This window comes from Pinus tabuliformis, chromosome Q, assembly GCF_031772625.1.
Source record: "Pinus tabuliformis cultivar Carrire ecotype Pingquan chromosome Q, CPIR1, whole genome shotgun sequence".
Lineage (NCBI taxonomy): Eukaryota > Viridiplantae > Streptophyta > Pinopsida > Pinales > Pinaceae > Pinus > Pinus tabuliformis.
This window is the reverse complement of record NC_142296.1, coordinates 50,538,415-50,556,337: the sequence shown is the minus strand read 5'-3', so window position 1 is coordinate 50,556,337 and position 17,923 is coordinate 50,538,415. Positions and strand designations below refer to the sequence as shown.

Genomic DNA, 17,923 nt, shown 5'->3' with positions numbered 1-17,923 from the left:
GACAGTCAGCAATCCCACAAATTTAGTGCCAACACTTCAAACAATTCAAATTTTCCTAATTTTTTGTAATAAGTTAGATAGATTCAGTTTAGGAATTCCTAAATACATCCTAGTCGATTTTGACAAGATTTTTTGTAAATATCTTATAAATACTTCTCTTTTAGAAGTATCAAGGGTTGATTACTGCATGGATTTTTGCATTCTAGAACGCTATTGTACTATTTTATATTTGATGGGCTGATCAGTAATAAAAAGGGACATTCTTCATGGGATTCATGTGTTAGACTATCTGGTGATGTGCTTCTCTCACTATTAATGTTTTACTACTTTGTTTCCATGCTTATGTTTTCTGAAATTTGAATTATTTTACAGAAAATTGATGAACATAATTTGTTGAAAAATACACTTTGCTTCTGGCTATAGATAATTTCTATGTTTTCTTCTGATATCATGTTAAGGAATTCTTAATTTCTCTTTAACTTCTATTGAACTTATATCTTTTCTTCCATTCCATTTCACTTAAATATAAAGGATCCAATTAGTTTAGCTACCTTTCCCTATGAAACTCCTTTCTAAAATCTGAAACAGACCCCTTTTGAACTGTAGACTCCATAGCCCAATGGAAGGTTCAGGCACTTAATCAACCAATCAATTTAAAACTAAAATTCGAACACTCATAACTAGCCTAATATCTAATACAACAAAGTTAAATCTTACAGAGAGAGCCCTCTCTGAAGCTAGTAGGGCTAGATCCCAACTTCCAAAGTAGGTTTGTGGTTACCTTTGTGATTTTCTTCTGCAACCTTGGAAAATTAAAAAGTGCTAACAATTTCCATAGACCAAAATCCTAGGGGTAACCTGGGAAGTTTAACCCAAGCTAAAATGATGAATGCTTTCTCTAGTTTTGCATTTAGGAAGGGGGACCATCTCTTTAGAATTAAAGGGGATAATCCTCACACTATATTTTTGCAACATTATTTGATACATCTCCAACATCCTTAAATATAAAGGCTATCCACCCCTTGGCAAGGAGATGAAACTAAGGTCAACAACCTATATTTTTTTCCTAGGCTTGGCTATTCCAATCTCGAAGAGTTTTTATCACACATCCTTCGGCCCTAAAATCACCCACTAAGGCCTGCAATGCTAACCCTACTGCTTGATGTATCCTTATGTCATCCCCCATGACAAATTGAATTGAGCTCCCTCTCTTCGCCACACACCTCTTACTTCTTAATGAACAAGGTTCAACATCACTTCTACTACTCTCTATTCCAATACATACAATGCTAACCCTACTACTTGATGCATCCTTATGTCATCCCCCGAGACCAGTTGAACTAAAATCCCTTTCTTCCTCGCACACCTCTTACTTCTCAACAAACAAGGCTCAACATTGCATTCGACTCCTCTCTATACTAATGCCCTTGCTGGAACTCATCAGAACCGTTTTCCCTTCAATCAACATAAGAGTTGAATCAAAGAAAAAATGAAGAATAATGTTAAATTCTAAAGATTTGACTCCTCCCATGGGTGCTGAAGATTTTACTTCAAATCTTCATATGATGAAAGTTTTGGAGCAAAGACTAGCTCCTGAGCTGAAGTTGCAAGCCTAACAAAAGATGAAGAAATGATTAAAGAAAAAATATGGCAAAAAGAAACTTTACCAAAACCTTCATTCCGACTAAGAAGTGCAACCTCAATACACTTCAAAGACCATGTGAACCCTACACAAAAGGCATGTCCCTTTTAGATCCTTATCACCGTTATTCCATGCTCAATTTTCAAACAAACAATCCACACCCTTCACACCAACTTTAGGCACTTATCCCACCTATATCTCATAATGTTGTTGATAAATAGTTAAGTTCGAAAAAATATGGGACTCATCAAGTAAATCCTTTAAATGTTCCATGATGTCATTGTCAGAAGTGTAAACAAGAATCAAGAACCCACTGAAAGTCCTATTGATGTCACCACCTTACAAGCCCTAGCCCTCTCCTCTCCATACCCTTACATCTCTTAATTTTTTTTCTTAATTGGTATCATTTTAGTAGGGAGTTGCTAATAACTAATATACTATGCAAGTATGCAATTTAATTCACCATAGGGTCAAGTATACAAAGTACATGCCACATACTTTACACCAGGTACCATCCTTGAAATGAAAGACATTGAATATGGATTTTTTAAAATATATTATATCTAGCGCAACCATATCGATTAAATAGTGGGTAAACGCTAATAGACATCAAAATATTTACTTCATAATACATCTCACCGCCAAGATTAAAAAAATAAAAAATATTAACTAAATAATAATATATTTTAAAATTTTATTATTATTAATTATAAAAAAATATTGTACGAGTTAAATTTATATAGGTTTAAAAAAACATGTAAATAAATTCTTAACCAAAGAGATTTGCTCCACTTTACCTTGGAGTTTTGTTACAATACCATGGCCAAACACCATGACCTATCAATACCACATGCCCAAAAAAAACCATAATTCACTTCATATGCCATTTTTTTTAATTAATCAATCTGACTATAAGGGCAAAAATGACATAACTACTTTGGATATAAATCTCAAATTTTGATTTGTGTATACTAATAAGAATATTATAGAATATTGAGTGAAGGTTAAGTCCCTCCCATCCACCGTAATTATTGATAATTAAATTAAAATTCTAGAAGCATTATTCTAAAATAGACATGCCTATCAATGTAACTAAGAATATTATAGAATATTGAGTGAAGGTTAAATCCCTACCATCCATGGTAATTATTGATAATTAAATTAAAATTCTAGAAGCCTTATTCTAAAATAGAGAGGCCTATCAATGTAACTAAGAATAGTCTAAAATATTCAACCGTGGTTAAATCCCTACCTTTCACTAAACAATTATTGATAATTAAATTAAAATTCTAGAAGTGCCATTCCAAAATAAAAAGTTTATTAACCTAATTTTAAAATAAAAAACAATATATATCAAATATAATATAAATATTTTATTAATTAAACAAATAATTTAAAATAAAAAATATTCAAATTAATATAATAAAACATTTAAATATAATATTTTAATTCTCAATTATTATCTATATAATCTTTAACTTTATCTTTGGGCCTAAAGACTAATTCTAAAACTCAATATAAAGGAGATATGTACTTCTTTCCATAGATATGTGTTCTTTTTAAAATAAAAATAAAATATTTTTTAAATAAGAAAAAACATGCCAGCTATAATAAAAAACAAAAATGATTATACATGTTTGGTTAGTTTTAATTAAAAGTGTTATAAACCATGAATAATCTCATTACAATGGTGGTAAAAATATCTCTTTCTATGTCCATATCAAATAACATAATCTTATATCAACTTTATAGAAAAATTAAAGAAATTAGAAATAAAAAAAACTTGTATTTTCACTTTTTAATATAAAAATACTATATACCTTTTATATTTTTAAAATATTTAAGTATATGACTTAAATACACTATTTAAATTTGCATGTTAAATAATTTATTTCAATATTAATTTTATAATGTATATATAAAAAAAATTGATTTTAGTGTTAGTCATAAAACGAAAATTTGCACAGCAATGAAATTTGTCACAACTACAAACTTATTATTCAAATTTTGCACCTTAAAATCAGTAATTAGTAATTAATATATCTATACTAATATTAAACACAAATTTAATTTCATTCCGCATTCTAACCTTTTCTCTATTGCAATAGTAAATGTGGATTAATTAGTTATCGCTTTAAAACAATTCCGAATACAACCTTGGCAAACCCTAAAATATATCCGATATAACGCACGTCGCAAAAGAACGAAGATAGAGTTCGTTTAGGTGGGGCTAACTTTCCAAGTGCGATAGGACCATGTCGTTAGCAACCCCATGAAACCGAGGCCTTAGATTTTCTGGACCCTCATTAGGGTTTTTATCTGTTATAAATGTAACGCGTTTCTTTTACATACCATTGCCATTAGAGGTGTAGCGGGGTGTGCTATCGGCGAAAAATGGTCCATTTTTCCGCCTCTGGATCGGAGGGCCTGGGGCTTCTGTTTTGTGTGTGTTGCTACATGTTTGGTATCGTTTGTTTGTTGCTATATTGCATGGGTACAATTTCAGGCAGCCAGTTTGCAAGTTGCGATTGCATTCATGGTGTTAATGTGCCCAGATAGTGACCTCCTGTTTTTCTGATTCGCTGAGAAGAAGTGGTAATTCCTTCCTTTGCTGAAGCGAGTCAAGTAACGCAGGTGTACATTTTTACTCATCTGCCGGTCTGCATGTTTAATAAGGTAATGCTGTGTCTTGAATTGTTTGTAAGGTTTGCAATTTGTTTGTTTGCTTAATTTTTTGTTTATAATTTTTCATAATATTTGAGCGAATGAATGTTTAAATGTCAGCATTTTTTCTTTTACAGGATTTCGAAATGCCCTTTTTTATCGGTAGTTCAGTATTTTTTGGCGTACGTACATATTAAAGGTTTCATGTGAGGGTTTCTTGTTTTGTCAACAAATGAAATTCAAACAAGATCCAGGGCAGTCATGGGGCCTTTGTTTATTCTTTAAGCGATTCCTGCTGGGAAATTAGGGCTTATCTTCGATGTTTTCTATTTGATCCCGCTGCTTTGGTCTCTCCTTTTTATAGGATAGGTAGGATTCGTCTCTGGGTACATCTGTGGGTTTCATTCTCTCCCTTCTGTGTGTAAAAGTATGTGACTTTTTGTCTGACGAATGTGTGCAATAAGTGTTGGATTCGTGGAACAGAGTACATAATGGAACCAAAAAATGTCATTGGCCCAGTGGAACACAACTCATTTCTGTGCTTTAAAATTTAAAAAGAAAGTTGAAAAAGAGCACTCGTATTTTTACTAAGTTTTCATGTCGTGAGTGAAATAAATTATTCAAAAGCGAATTGACCCCCAAAGGAAATAGATATGTGGACAATGTGGGAATGATATTTGGAAATTGTTTTAAGCAGCTGTTTTTGGAGTTCAATGGCTGCAAAATTTGACATATTTGAAGTAGCTTTTGTGTTTTTGGTCTTCAACGTTTCTCTTTTCCAGCTTGAATATATAAGATAAGATAATTATATTTATATCCAACTAATGATCACAAAGTAGGTCAAAAAGACTCTAGAGTATAATGATGTCCATAAAACGTTGGAGAAGCAAAGGGTCTCCTAAAAAGAAACAATGCATGAAGTAAATCAACATCTTGCTCTAGCGGAGAAGATCGAAGAGCTAATAAGATCAGACCCATCTCTCCTAACATACTGAATGAAGAGCATTGAAGAAATTCAACAAGAAGAAACCCAACAAAGTTAAGTGTGTATTGTCCATTAAATAGTTGTTTGGGGGTTTGTGCACTGTTGAGGTTTGGAGGACCTAGTTTGTATCTTAGGAACAGATCTTGCACTGGGATCTCGTTATATTTGTGACCAACTAATGATCACAAAGTAGGTGAAAAGGACTCTTGAGTACAATGATGTTCATACAAAGTGGGAGAACCAATGTGTCTCCTAAAAAAGATACAATGCATGAAGTAAATCAACATTTGGCCCTAGTGGAGAAGATCCAAGAGCTAATAGGTCCGAGGATCAGGCCCATCTCCCTTAACATCTAAGGTTGAATGAAGAACACTGAAGAAACTCAACAAAGTTTGTTGGCTTGATGAAGAGCAAGCTGAAAGTGCAAACTGTCCACTAAATAGTTGCCTAGGGAGTTTGAGTGTTGTTGAGGTTTGGAGGACCTAGTTTGTCTATGAGGAATAGATTTGAGATCTGAGACAAATTTGTTGTTGAGATCTCATGTGGCACGGTGAGGTCCCATAGATCCTGATCTAGAGTCTAGATATGTACTGGTATCAATCGGTCTCTTGGTGCCCTTGTGTGGGGTTTGGTTTGATGGGAGGCTGAAAAATATGTGCTTAGAACTTGAGAGCCTCTTGCATGTATAGGGTGAAACATCACTAATTGAGATACCTAGATACCTGAAAAAGTTGGCGAGGGTTTGAGAATCTCTGAACAAGCAATGAAACCTTCCCTTGATCTCGTAATAGACAGGGTATCCAAGAATGAAGTGCACCTCGGTCTCCACATTTTTGTAAATGACATACATGGCAAATTTTGTTTGGTCTATCCACGTGGTGGTCTGTCTCTACCCGAAGTCTATGAGAACCTACTTTGAACATGCTTAGAGGAATGTGAAGAGCATACATTTAGTGGTGAAATGTATATTGGGTTGAACAATGAGCCTGCCTCCTAATTCCAGGAAGTGCTCAACGTAGAAAGCCATCTTTGGGCGCAACCCTCTCAGAGGATTGAACTAGGTGACTTGGACCATCATCTTGTAGATGTCCATGATGATCTTGTTTAGTTCTTTTATAGTAAGTAAAAGATGACCAGGAGCATCAAAGGAATATAGGAAAGGAGGGAGACAATCCAATTAAATTCCCACCGACTCTAAGAGATCTCAAACTCCTATAAATCAAACATCTAGGTTTGCTTGAAGGAGTGGAACAGGCAATAGTCTCAGAAGAGCAATATGCCAAGTAAGGATATCGGTCTCTACTCTTTATTGAGTCTGCAAAGCCCTCGACACGATGCAAGAATGAAATGCAAGAATGAAACCAATCCGAAGACTGTCTCAAGTTGAAAGGGTTGAGATCCAAATTCTGCAAGGATGATGTGCTGCGGTATTGTTAGTTTGCATCTAATGATGCGATGGAGAAGAAGAATTTGGACCCTCTCAGTTGAAGAGTGATTTTTTGCGCTTTTGGCCTTCAAAGTTTCCTTTCCAGCTTGAATAGAGTAATTTCCACCATGATTTGGGCATTTGGCCTATGTGCTCCAGGTTGAAGAGTGTTTTCCTTTGGAAGCTGGGTATTTGGTTTCCTTTGTTGCTGGGAGGGTGGTTTCTTCTGGCTTCTTGGTATTTGGCAGTTGACCCTAGCTTGAAGAGTGTTTTCCTTTGGAAGCTGGGTATTTGGTTTCCTTTGTTGCTGGGAGGGTGGTTTCTTCCGGCTTCTCGGTATTTGGCAGTTGACCCTAGCTTGAAGAGTGTTTTCCTTTGGGATTTTTGGGCAATTTGGGCATTTCTTCCCGTATTCGGCATTTGGGTTTATTTTTGTATTTTAAATCTTTTGTTGTGATCCATTTATTTTCTAGTTGATGGCAGAAAACTCGTCGCCTTAGATTTCTTTCACAAGACAGGGCATTTGATAAAGAAATCATACTTGAATGGTGGGCTTATATGATACAGCTAAAGGATATCTATCAACATTTTATTTCTATGTTTGCGCTGCGTGGTTGATATTAGGAAGGCCCTTTTTATTTTACGCGAATAAGTAATGGTGCAAGAATCGAATATTCATAGTAGATTCAGATTTAGATTAAATAAATAAAGATGTTGGACATTTCTATTTGTCTTGGAGTTCATTCCATCTACGGTATACAATGCCTCTTTATTGACTGCAGAGGCTAAGGGTCACAATGATAAAGAGGCTAAGGGTCACAATGATAAAAAGGACTCTGTGACCTTTTATTTTGTGGGGAGGGTGTGGTGGAGGTTAATTTGAGTATAGAAGATTGATGGTAAATAAAAATGAAGACATTATTTAAATCCAATTGATTAGTGGTAATTTAAAATAGTCACATTGTTCAACTGTGGTAAATAAAAAAACCTCCACATTTTTCAAATCAAACTAGTCGTCATTAAAATTTGACACATTGTTTAATACAAAATGGTTAGTGGTAAAAGATGGTTAGTGTCAACCAAAAAAACTATAACAAATGAAGTGAAGATCTGGTCAACTAACACCACCACCACATAAAGACTTCAAAGCTTAATTTGAATTCTTTCAACAAAATTTCCCCTTGCACTTTACCTAGGGGAATATCAAATAGTTAGGCTTCAAGATTTGAAGTCTTATCATAATAATAGTTTCAATAAGCATTTAGGAATTATAGAATAACCACTGGTCTCTTTAAAATCAACGATAATCATAAAGAATGAGAATATTCAAACATGCTTCTTGTTCACTTCTACATATTGGCAGTTTCTCAGATGTACCTTCATTGGAAGCTTAGTTCAACAATTTCAAATTGAATATTTTACGAGTTATTAGTACAATCGTTTAGACTTGTGATTGGGGTGGGAAGTGTGTTAGCTAGTGAATATATGGATAATCACTAAGTTTGAGACATTGATATGAATTGTAAACCTTATATTTGATGAGGTTAATAAATTGTCATTGAGATTTACATATAGAATTTTGTCAAATTGATGTATTATAAATTCAAATTATAAAATCAATACATGGCATATTTTATCTTGTTTGCGCTTCCAATTCTTCACAATGATGACTAAGATGGAAACACAATTGTTTGCTTAATCCATAAACATTGATTGGGTTGTTTGATTCATTTGCTAAATGTGCCTTTGCGTTAACTTGATGGGTTGAGGCTATTTCACTTGGATGCCTAAGCCTTAATGTTGAGGGGAGGGCCATAGAACCAACTCTATTTTTACTTTGCTTGATAAGATGAGCAACTATTGTTGAAGATCACCTAATTTAGTTTAAAGGACTCAAATGTTCTTTTTCTGTTGCAACAATATACCCATAATGACTTCTTGATGGGCATCCAAAATTGGAACTTCCTTAATCAATTTTTTGTTAATTGAGAGAAATATGTTGTCATGCCCAGCCACAATCTTGTCAAGTTGCTCAAGAGCCCTGCTTGGTGCATTGAAGCTCTTTGTGATCTGTCAATCCTATGCTTTGGTTTTGAATACTAGATAGAGAAATGAAACTAAAATAGGAGTGCAAGAGTTGAAACACAAGGGGTATACTGTAAATACATAAAGAGAGGGTAGGGTTGTTTAAAAGGAAAAATTGAACATGCCCGATATCATACCAACACATCACCTCTAAAAGTTAGACGAGTAAGCCTCATTAAATCTTGTGAAATGTGCATCGATGATTCAAGAGTGTGGACCATGGATGAGGTTTGCGTGTGAGGGGCAATTGAGTGTCTCGCTGCATCCCTCTTGAATCTAGATACAACACAATCCACAATTCATCCCAATGTAATTGCATGATGAATGAGATAACATTTATAAATCAAGTGATAGATCGGTAAAGTATCATGTTAGTGTGGGTGAGAGATTCCTCATTTTTGAAAGTGTTAAGGTTAATATATCGATACCTTTTTATGCATCTCTTCATAAAATGGTACAAGCTAATTTAAAGGCATGAGACGAGTTTGCATTATTCGACCTCACAAAAGCAAGTTAATGATAGTGAGATAGAACCTTGTACCATATTACAATAAAATTTTGTAACTTTAAAATATTTGAAGGTGTACCTTTAAAGCTTTGAAGGTGGAGGTGTTGAAGTTAAAGAGAAAAGTGGTCTAGCTAAGTTTAGAGGTTACTAAACTTGGGGACCCACATTCCACAAAGACGTAGTTTTTGATTTTTTTTTTTCTTTCTAGAGTTAACTTTAGAAATATTTAAATTACCTTAAGCTAAATCGGATTTGATCTTAGCACTTTGGAGTATTGGCATCTTAGCCATAGATCTCGTTGGTGGGCCCAAGTTGACTTAGAAGGGGAAAAAGGCGATGAAGGGAATCATTATCCATTAGATTTGTTTGGAGGAAAAAATTCAGCGAGAAGGGTAGTGCAGAACAACGAGCTAGGGCTTCAACAAGGATAAAAGGGCTTCAGACGAAAGAATACATCGACTGTAGGATGCAACTACAACACTCAACCACCCAGAAACGCGTAGAACAAGCATGCAGAGACGACAATATGGCTTGTACAAATTTAGTATAGAGTTTCTTGCGCAAAGGGCCATACATTGGGATGATTTCCAGCAAGGTTGAGTTGAATTTATGGGTTGTTTCATTATCATAAGGAAGGTCTTCATTTTGTATGAAATTTTTGATAAATATTCCTCGAGGTTGCCCTAATAGAAGCCACTAGACAAGCAAGTTTTCACGTGTTGGGTTTCTTGGGTAAAATTGTGTGGTTTTATGGTTTCCTGACTGTGTTTTTATTTTTGGGTACTATTGTTATTTTCCATGGCATGCATGTTAGAAAAACACAACATACGTTTGTAAAAGAAGTGAAATTCCAATGTAGTTATTTACTTGCATTTTTAAGAAGTTAGAATAATTGAGTTTTAGGGAAACTAACATGGTATCAGAGCAAGGCTTTGTAAAATGACACGCCACCAGGGAAAGAGCAACGTGGAAGAGGAAGTAACAAATTTCCATCCACTAGAAAATGTGTTTAGTCAGTTAGACTAACGCGAAGATTTGAGCAGAAGTTGACTAGGAAGATGGCATATCACAGTGGCTGAACAAAAGAACTGTAGTATTGTTGGAGCAACCAAAGCAATGCTGCATGATCAGGGGCTGCCTATGTTTCTGCGAGCAGAGGCATGCAACACAACAATGTTCCTACAAATTAGGAGTCCACAAAAAGTTTTGGGACGAGTTACACTAGAGGAGGCATTCACATGAAAAAACCTTGATTTATATCACTCTTCCATCCTTCATATTTTGGTGTATTTCCATGTAGCAAAAGATAACATGAAGAAGCTAGAGTCCAAACCTGAAATGGGTATTTTTGTGGGCTACAACGAAACATCTCAGGCGTCTAGGGTGTATGTTCTAGCATTGAGAAAAACAACTATTAGACGTGATGTGAAATTTTATGATGTGAGGGCTCTAAGGAAGTCGTTGGAGCGTGAGCAGAGTGCAGAGCAAGAGGAGGAGTAGCAGGCTCCCAACTAGGAAGCTCTACTAACTTCTCAGTGGTAGTCACAGTCAGTGGGTGGACATGCGTACAAAAGGGTGATGAGAAGATAGTGCAGGACGAGGAGGAGATAGGTGAGAGAATGGAGGTAGCCACTCAATGAGTGTCTCCCAGTACATGGAGAAGAAGGATCAAGTGGGTCGAGAAGCTATTTAGGGAGGCCCAAGAGAGGGTTGGGGCACCCAACTCTAGCTTTAGGCAGAGCAAACAACCATAAAGGTACTCTGGCTGCATGGCACTTCTTACAGAGTGAGTTGACTTAGAGCCTTCTAGCTTTAAAGAGGTTGAGTCAAAAATATGGGGAGATGCCATCGTTGAGGAGTATAACTCCATTATGTAGAATGGTGTTTGGGAAGTTGTGCCAAGATCGGAGCACAAGACACTGATTGGATGTAGATTGGTCTATAGGATTAAGCGTGGAGCAGATGGGAGCGTAGAGAAGTACAAGGCTAGATTTGTGGCCAAAGGCTTCTCCCAGGGAGAGGGTATAGACTATGATCAACTGTTCGCTCTATTTGCCCGGTACTTGTCCATCAGGACTATTATTGCCTTGGTAGCGCAAATGGGGTGGAAAATCCACCAGATGGATGTTAAAACAACCTTTCTCAATGGAGAAGTTGAGGAGGAAATTTACATTGAACAACTAGAAGGGTATGAGACACACATCGGGGATTCGCACATGTGCAGGGTCAAGCGATCTCTCTTTGGGCTCAAGCAAGCACCAAGAGCATGGTATTCATGCATAAACAACTATCTTCTTGGATTGGGCATAAACAAAAGTGAAGCTGACCCTAACTTGTACTTTATTGTGTTTAGGGGGAAACCTCTCATTCTTGTATTGTAGGTTGATGATCTCATTTGGACAAGGAAGGAGAAGCTCATCAGGGATTGCAACACTGATCTTGCATCAGAGTTTGACATGAAGGATGTGGCACTGATGCACTACTTCGTTGGATTGGAGGTTTGGCAGGGTGATAGGCAAATTTTCTTGGAACAAGGCAAGTATGTTCTGGAAATTCTCAAGAAATCTAGGATGCAGGGTTGCATGCATATGACCACTCCTTTAGTGACAAATTGGAGGAAGATAGATGCTAGTAGGGTAGAATGTGTGGATGCTACATTCTACAGGGAGTTGATAGGGTCTTTGATGTATTTGGTGAACACACAACCAAATATCTACTATGCTAAAAACCAACTCAGTCAGTTTATGGTAGAGCTTACAAGAGTGCATTGGGTAGCTGCTAAGGATGTATTGAGGTATCTTAGGGGCACAATTGACTTTCAATTGTTGTACAATAGAGTAGATGGAGTGACGTTGACAGGCTTTGCAAATGCAGATTGGGCAGGGAGTCCAACAAATAGAAAGAGCAGTTTAGGTTTTGCATTTAGTGTGGGATTAACAGTGGTTTCCTAGTTTAGTAGGAAGCAAAGATCAGTAACATTGAGCTCAGTAGAGGTTGAATACATGTATGCTAGTATGGAAACTTTTGAGGCCATTTAGCTAAGATAGTTACTTGCAAGACTCTTCAGTTAGAGTTTGGAACCAAAAGTAATTCACTGTACTAATCAGAGTTGCATCAAGCTCTCTAATAATCCAGTGTTACATGATAGGTCCAAATGCATTGAGATCAGGGACCATAATCTAAGAGGCTATGTGCAGAAAGGAAAAATCTAGCTTCAGTATGTCCCTACAACAGAGCATACAACAAATGTTTTTACTAAGGCTTTGTCCAAGGGCAACTTTTTATTTCACAGAGATAAGCTGGGTATTGTGGAGAACCAATTCTTTTCGAAGAGGGAGTGTTGAAGTTAGGGAGAAAAGTGGTCTATCCAAGTTTACAGGTGCACTAAACTTGGTAGGCGCAATTTTTAATATTCTTTCTCTAAATTAACTTTGGAAACATTTAACTTTAAGCCCTTGGAATATTGGCATCTCAGCGATAGATCTCGTTGGTGGGCCTAGGTCAACTTAGAAGGGGGAAAAAGGCGTTGGAGGGAATCATTATGCATTAGATTTGTTTGGAGAAAAAGCTTCAACAAGAGGGGCAACACAAAACAATGAGCTAGGGCTTTAATAAGGATGAAAGGGCTTTAGAAGAAAGAGAACAACGACTGTAGGATGCATCTACAACACTCAACCACCTAGAAACACGTAGAACATGCACACGGAGAGACCCATAAGACCTATACAAATTTAGTACAAAGTTGTCTGCGTAGAGGGTGATACACTATTGAGTTGAATTTATGGGTTGTTTTAGTATCATAAGGAAGGTCTTTCTTCATTTTGTAAGAAATTTATGATAAATATTTGTTGAGATTGCCCTAATAGAAGCCATCAGACAAGCTGGTTTTCCCATGTTGGGTTTCGTAGGTAAAATCGTGTGTTTTTATGGTGTTGTGACTGTGTTTTTATTTCTAGGTATTAGAAAATCTCAATGTACTTTTGTAAAAGAAGTTAAATTTCAGTGCAATTATTTACTTGCATTTTTTAGAAGTTAGAATCGTCGAGTTTTAGGGAAACTAACAGGAGGAGCCAAAACTGGTGAAGTAGAAGTGGTGGGTACCAACTTGTTAGAAAACATAATAAAACACCATGTAGTCGAGTGCATGATGGGGATGCCAATGCCTAATACAACACTAACACAAGTGTAATATTCAACATCGCTCCTTAGTACCTCTTATTCAAAATGTAATAGCCTAATACAACACTAACACAAGTGTAATATTCAATGTCGCTGCTTAGTACCTCCTCTTATGCAAAATGTAATAGATAACTAAATTAAAGTAAAAACAATAAAGAACTAAAATTAAATATAGGCAAATGCTTTCAACAATGAATAAACTCAGTGTTTGTAACCAATCAAAACTAAATGAACTATTGTAGAGTTACCTCCTCTTATGCAAAATGTAATAGATAATTAAATTAAAGTAAAAACAATAAAGAACTAAAATTACATATAGGCAAATGCTTTCAACAATGAATAAACTCAGTGTTTGTAACCAATCGAAACTAAATGAACTATTGTAGACCAATCAAAACTAAATGAACTATTGTAGAGTTACCTCGGCTTATGCAAAATGTAATAGATAACTAAATTAAAGTAAAAACAATAAAGCACTGAAATTACATATAGGCAAATACTTTCAACAATGAATAAACTCAGTGTTTGTAACCAATAGAAACTAAATGAACTATTGTAGAGTTTTTTAAGTCGCTAAATCTATTTATGCATTCAAAAACACAATTTGAACAATTCAAATTCATGATCATGCCAAAATTGTATTATAGAATTTTGGTGAAAAATGCAAAAACTTTTAATAATTAAATTGTTATATAATTAATTTTTAATATAAAAAATAAATTGATTTTGTTTTGTGATTTGTGAATTGGATTTTGTTGAGATTTAGTTTTATTAAAGATTTATGTTTAAATTTGTTTCATCATGATAGAAATCATATTTGTTTTCAAGTATTTTAATGATATGATAAAATATATAATGATAGTTAACTTGGACGGAAATCAAATTTTTAAAAAACAATTTAATTTAAAAAAAAACATTTATTTATTTATTATTATTATTTTTTTTAAGTTTAAGAAACATTTTTTTTAGTTTTAATTTTTTAAATCATTATAATTTAATAAATTAAAAAATAATAATATTATAATTAAAATTTAAAATATGGAGATACATAATTTAATTTTTAATTAATTATATATATATATATATATTATTTTTAAAAAATATGTAAAAATGTTCATGGGTTTTGGATAGACCATGGTCTGGTGCTCTATTAAGACACTCTTTGATGTAAATCTGGTGCTTTATTAAAACACTCCTTGATGTAAAGTTACCGATTCATTCCCTACCCTAATGCTTTATTAAGACACTTCTTGATGTAAATATGGTGCTTTATTAAGACACTCCTAATGTAAAGTTACAGATTCAATTCCCTACCCTATCCAATCCAGGTGATATATTGGACATAATAAAAATATAGCCCTGCCAAACTGAAAAATATATATATATATACATATAAATAAATAAATAATAACGATGATATAAAGCCCCGAGGGATAGCTCAAATGGTCGAGTTCCCGTTGATAGTCCTCCGGATTTGGGAGGTCATGGGGTCAAATCTCCTCGACGCCCTCGGGGTTAGGCCGGATGTGGCCGACCGACAGTTCCCTTCGGGTGGAGCTGCCCCGATTGTTTACGTGGACGTAGCGGCCCACCTCTGGTGGCCCGTGAACCACACGGTAAAAAAAAAAAAAAAAAAAAAAACGATGATATAAGATTAAATTTAATAATAACCATTATTAAATTACATCCATATAATAATATTGCAACACGTGCTATTTTCTTATGATCATATTTCAATAAAAAAATCCTATACCATAAAATTCAAATTTATATTATTATTACGAAAACATCGCCACCTCGCCATCAATTTTATTATGAGGACCACCTCAAATATTTTGCAGAAGTTAAATTAGCTATCCATAAAAATACCACGCTTCGATAAAACTAATAATAAAAATACCTCTGAACTTAACAGTCATAAGGCCAGTATAGAGGTACGTTAAAACTTGAATACGATTTTATAGATGGAAATTAATAGTCATAGGGCCTCATAATTAAAATATTGAAAAATATTTTAAAGTCTTATATAACATGCCGGTAGAGTTTATAGTAAAAATTAAATAATGATTTTATTATTATTATTATTTTTAATTGAAACGGGTATATTTTATTATAGGGGGTTTAGTTGGGTCGGAGCCTAAACAACCAATGTTACACAACATTTCCATACATCTTAATTCAGCTTGATCTACTCTTTAACTTGAATTAAGGAATGCATGATAAGATAGGGCTATTGTCGTTAATATTGAGATCTCCTGGTGCTAGGAGGCATCCTTTGTTTGCCATTACATCCGCTTCACTATTCGAGCTTCTGAGAATGTGGAAAATTTTGAAGGAAGTGAAGTCCTGCAGAATGATCTTTAACCTTTTCAGAGACTTGTTGAGGATGGCGTTGTTGAACTGGTCCTTCGAGTTGATCTTCTTGATGAGAATTTCTGAATCTCCGAACGCTTGACATTCTTTAATGCCTCTATCACGGACAATTTGGCAGGCTTTTGTGAGTCCAAGAAGTTCTGCCTGGTTGTTTGTATGAGGACCAAGCCCCCAACAGAAGCAGTCTTTTCTAGAGTTGTTCGGGGAGTAGATGACTCCACCAGCCCCCGCAGCCCCAGGGTTACCCTTGGAGGCGCCGTCAAAGAAGATAGTAGTTTTATTTTGGGACCTCCACCATACTTGAAAGGTATCATCTGGTTCTCTAATTCTCCAAGGTGGATTTGGGAGGGGGAGGATCTGGGCATTTCCTTTAGGGTGAGAGCTATGGAGATTCAACGAGTTCTTTTCAAAGGGGGGGAGAGAGGAGTCTGATTTATGAGATTGCAGTAGAACAGATTCAAGGAGAAGGGCTTTTGCCTTGGCAGCTGATTTTGCAGGATTGCAAGGAGAGTTGTTGAAGGTCAAGTTGTTCCGGGCGAGCCAGATTTCCCAACACACAAATTTGGGGATGGAGAGCCAAATGTGGTAACAAAGTGAATTGATGGGGATATTATGAGGATAGCTTTGGAACCAAGAGGAGTAGAGGTCAGCCATGGAGCTATGCTGGGGAGGGTGAACCTGCAATCCGAGAAGAATTAATATCCAAATCTCTTTGGCAAAATCGCAATCTATGAACAAATGAGAGGCTATTTCTCCAACATTTCTGCACATCACGCATCTGTGTGGTCTTGCTATATTTCTTTTTAACAAATTATCTCCTGTTAGCTGTTTGTTGTGCATGAGGATCCAGAAAGAAAAAAAAAAAAAAAAAAAAAAATTACTTTGGGAAGCCTGGTGATGTTCCAAACCTGTTACCAAATGGTGGGAGAGCGAAGTCTGTCTTTTTTTGGTTGCAGGGCAAATAATCCCATTCTTGAGGTATAAGCGCTGGAGCCACCCCATCCCCAGCTGTCTGGGATGTCACGATGAATAGGGGCAGCGTTGATGAGAAGCGGTTTGAGCAATTCAAGTTGATTGTGTAGATGCGCTGGCACGATTGGGAAGTCCCAGTCAAACCAATTCCCACTGCTGTCCCACGCAGAGATGTCAAACAACTTACGAAAGCCTGCGCTGAGGAGCCAGCCACTTAGCTCTCGGATCTCGTCATGGGAATTGAGAGGAGCACAATTCATTATGCGGTCTTCCCACAGTAAATTTTTTTTGCCATTGCTAGGTATGCGGTACAGATGATTCCTGAAGCTGTTGATACTATTTCTGCAAAGATTCCATGTTTGAGTGCCTGTGGGAGTATTGTTCGTTGATAAATGCCTGAGAGAGATCCCCTGCGCATATTTGGTCCTGAGCGTTTCACTGACAGGATGTGAAGGGTCAGAGTAGATTTTCCAAAGGAGCTTGCAGCCAAGTGCGAGATTAGAGAGAGCTGGGTCTCTGATCTGGAGTCCTCCGTCCACTGTTGGGCGCTTAACAAGATCCCAATTTGCCAAATGCAGTTTTCTGTGATTGCCTTTGCCTCCTTTCCAAAGAAAATCTCTCAAAAGACCAGAAATTTGTTCCATGATATGTTTCGGTGCAAGAAGGAATGAGGCTTGGTAGATGGGGAGGGCAGATAAAACTGATTTTAATAAGATAGTTTTCCCTCCCTTGGTAAGCCAGTAACCTCCCCAGGAGATGATCTTGGCTTTAATCTTGCTGATGATGCCATGCCACAGAGTTCTATTATTGACTCCAGATGTGAGAGGTAAGCCAAGATATTTGATGCTGTCCCAATGAGCAAAACACTCAAAGCCAAGAATCTGAGCTATGTTGTTAAGACTATGTTGGTTCACATTCCATCCGTAGATTGAACTCTTTCTATCATTTATCAATGCTCCTGAGGCTCTGCAGTAACTTTTTAGAACTGTGTCAAAGGAGGTAGCTATTCTGATAGAGGCTCCGCCTAATAGGAGAGAGTCATCTGCAAAGAGTGCATGGTTTATAGGCTTTAGAACATTCGAAGTTCGA

General features: G+C 36.0%; 1 long non-coding RNA gene and 1 other non-coding gene across 2 annotated transcripts; both read left to right on the top strand.

The window, feature by feature from the left end:
• Window positions 1–3,878: 3,878 nt before the first annotated feature.
• On the top strand, window positions 3,879–4,891 carry LOC149218253 (uncharacterized). Its single transcript, XR_016248616.1, has 2 exons — window positions 3,879–4,318; window positions 4,444–4,891. It is a non-coding gene; the product is annotated as an uncharacterized LOC149218253 (long non-coding RNA).
• LOC149218254 (small nucleolar RNA snoR77) lies at window positions 4,147–4,285 on the top strand. Its single transcript, XR_016249816.1, has one exon. It is a non-coding gene; the product is annotated as a small nucleolar RNA snoR77 (small nucleolar RNA).
• Window positions 4,892–17,923: the final 13,032 nt, after the last annotated feature.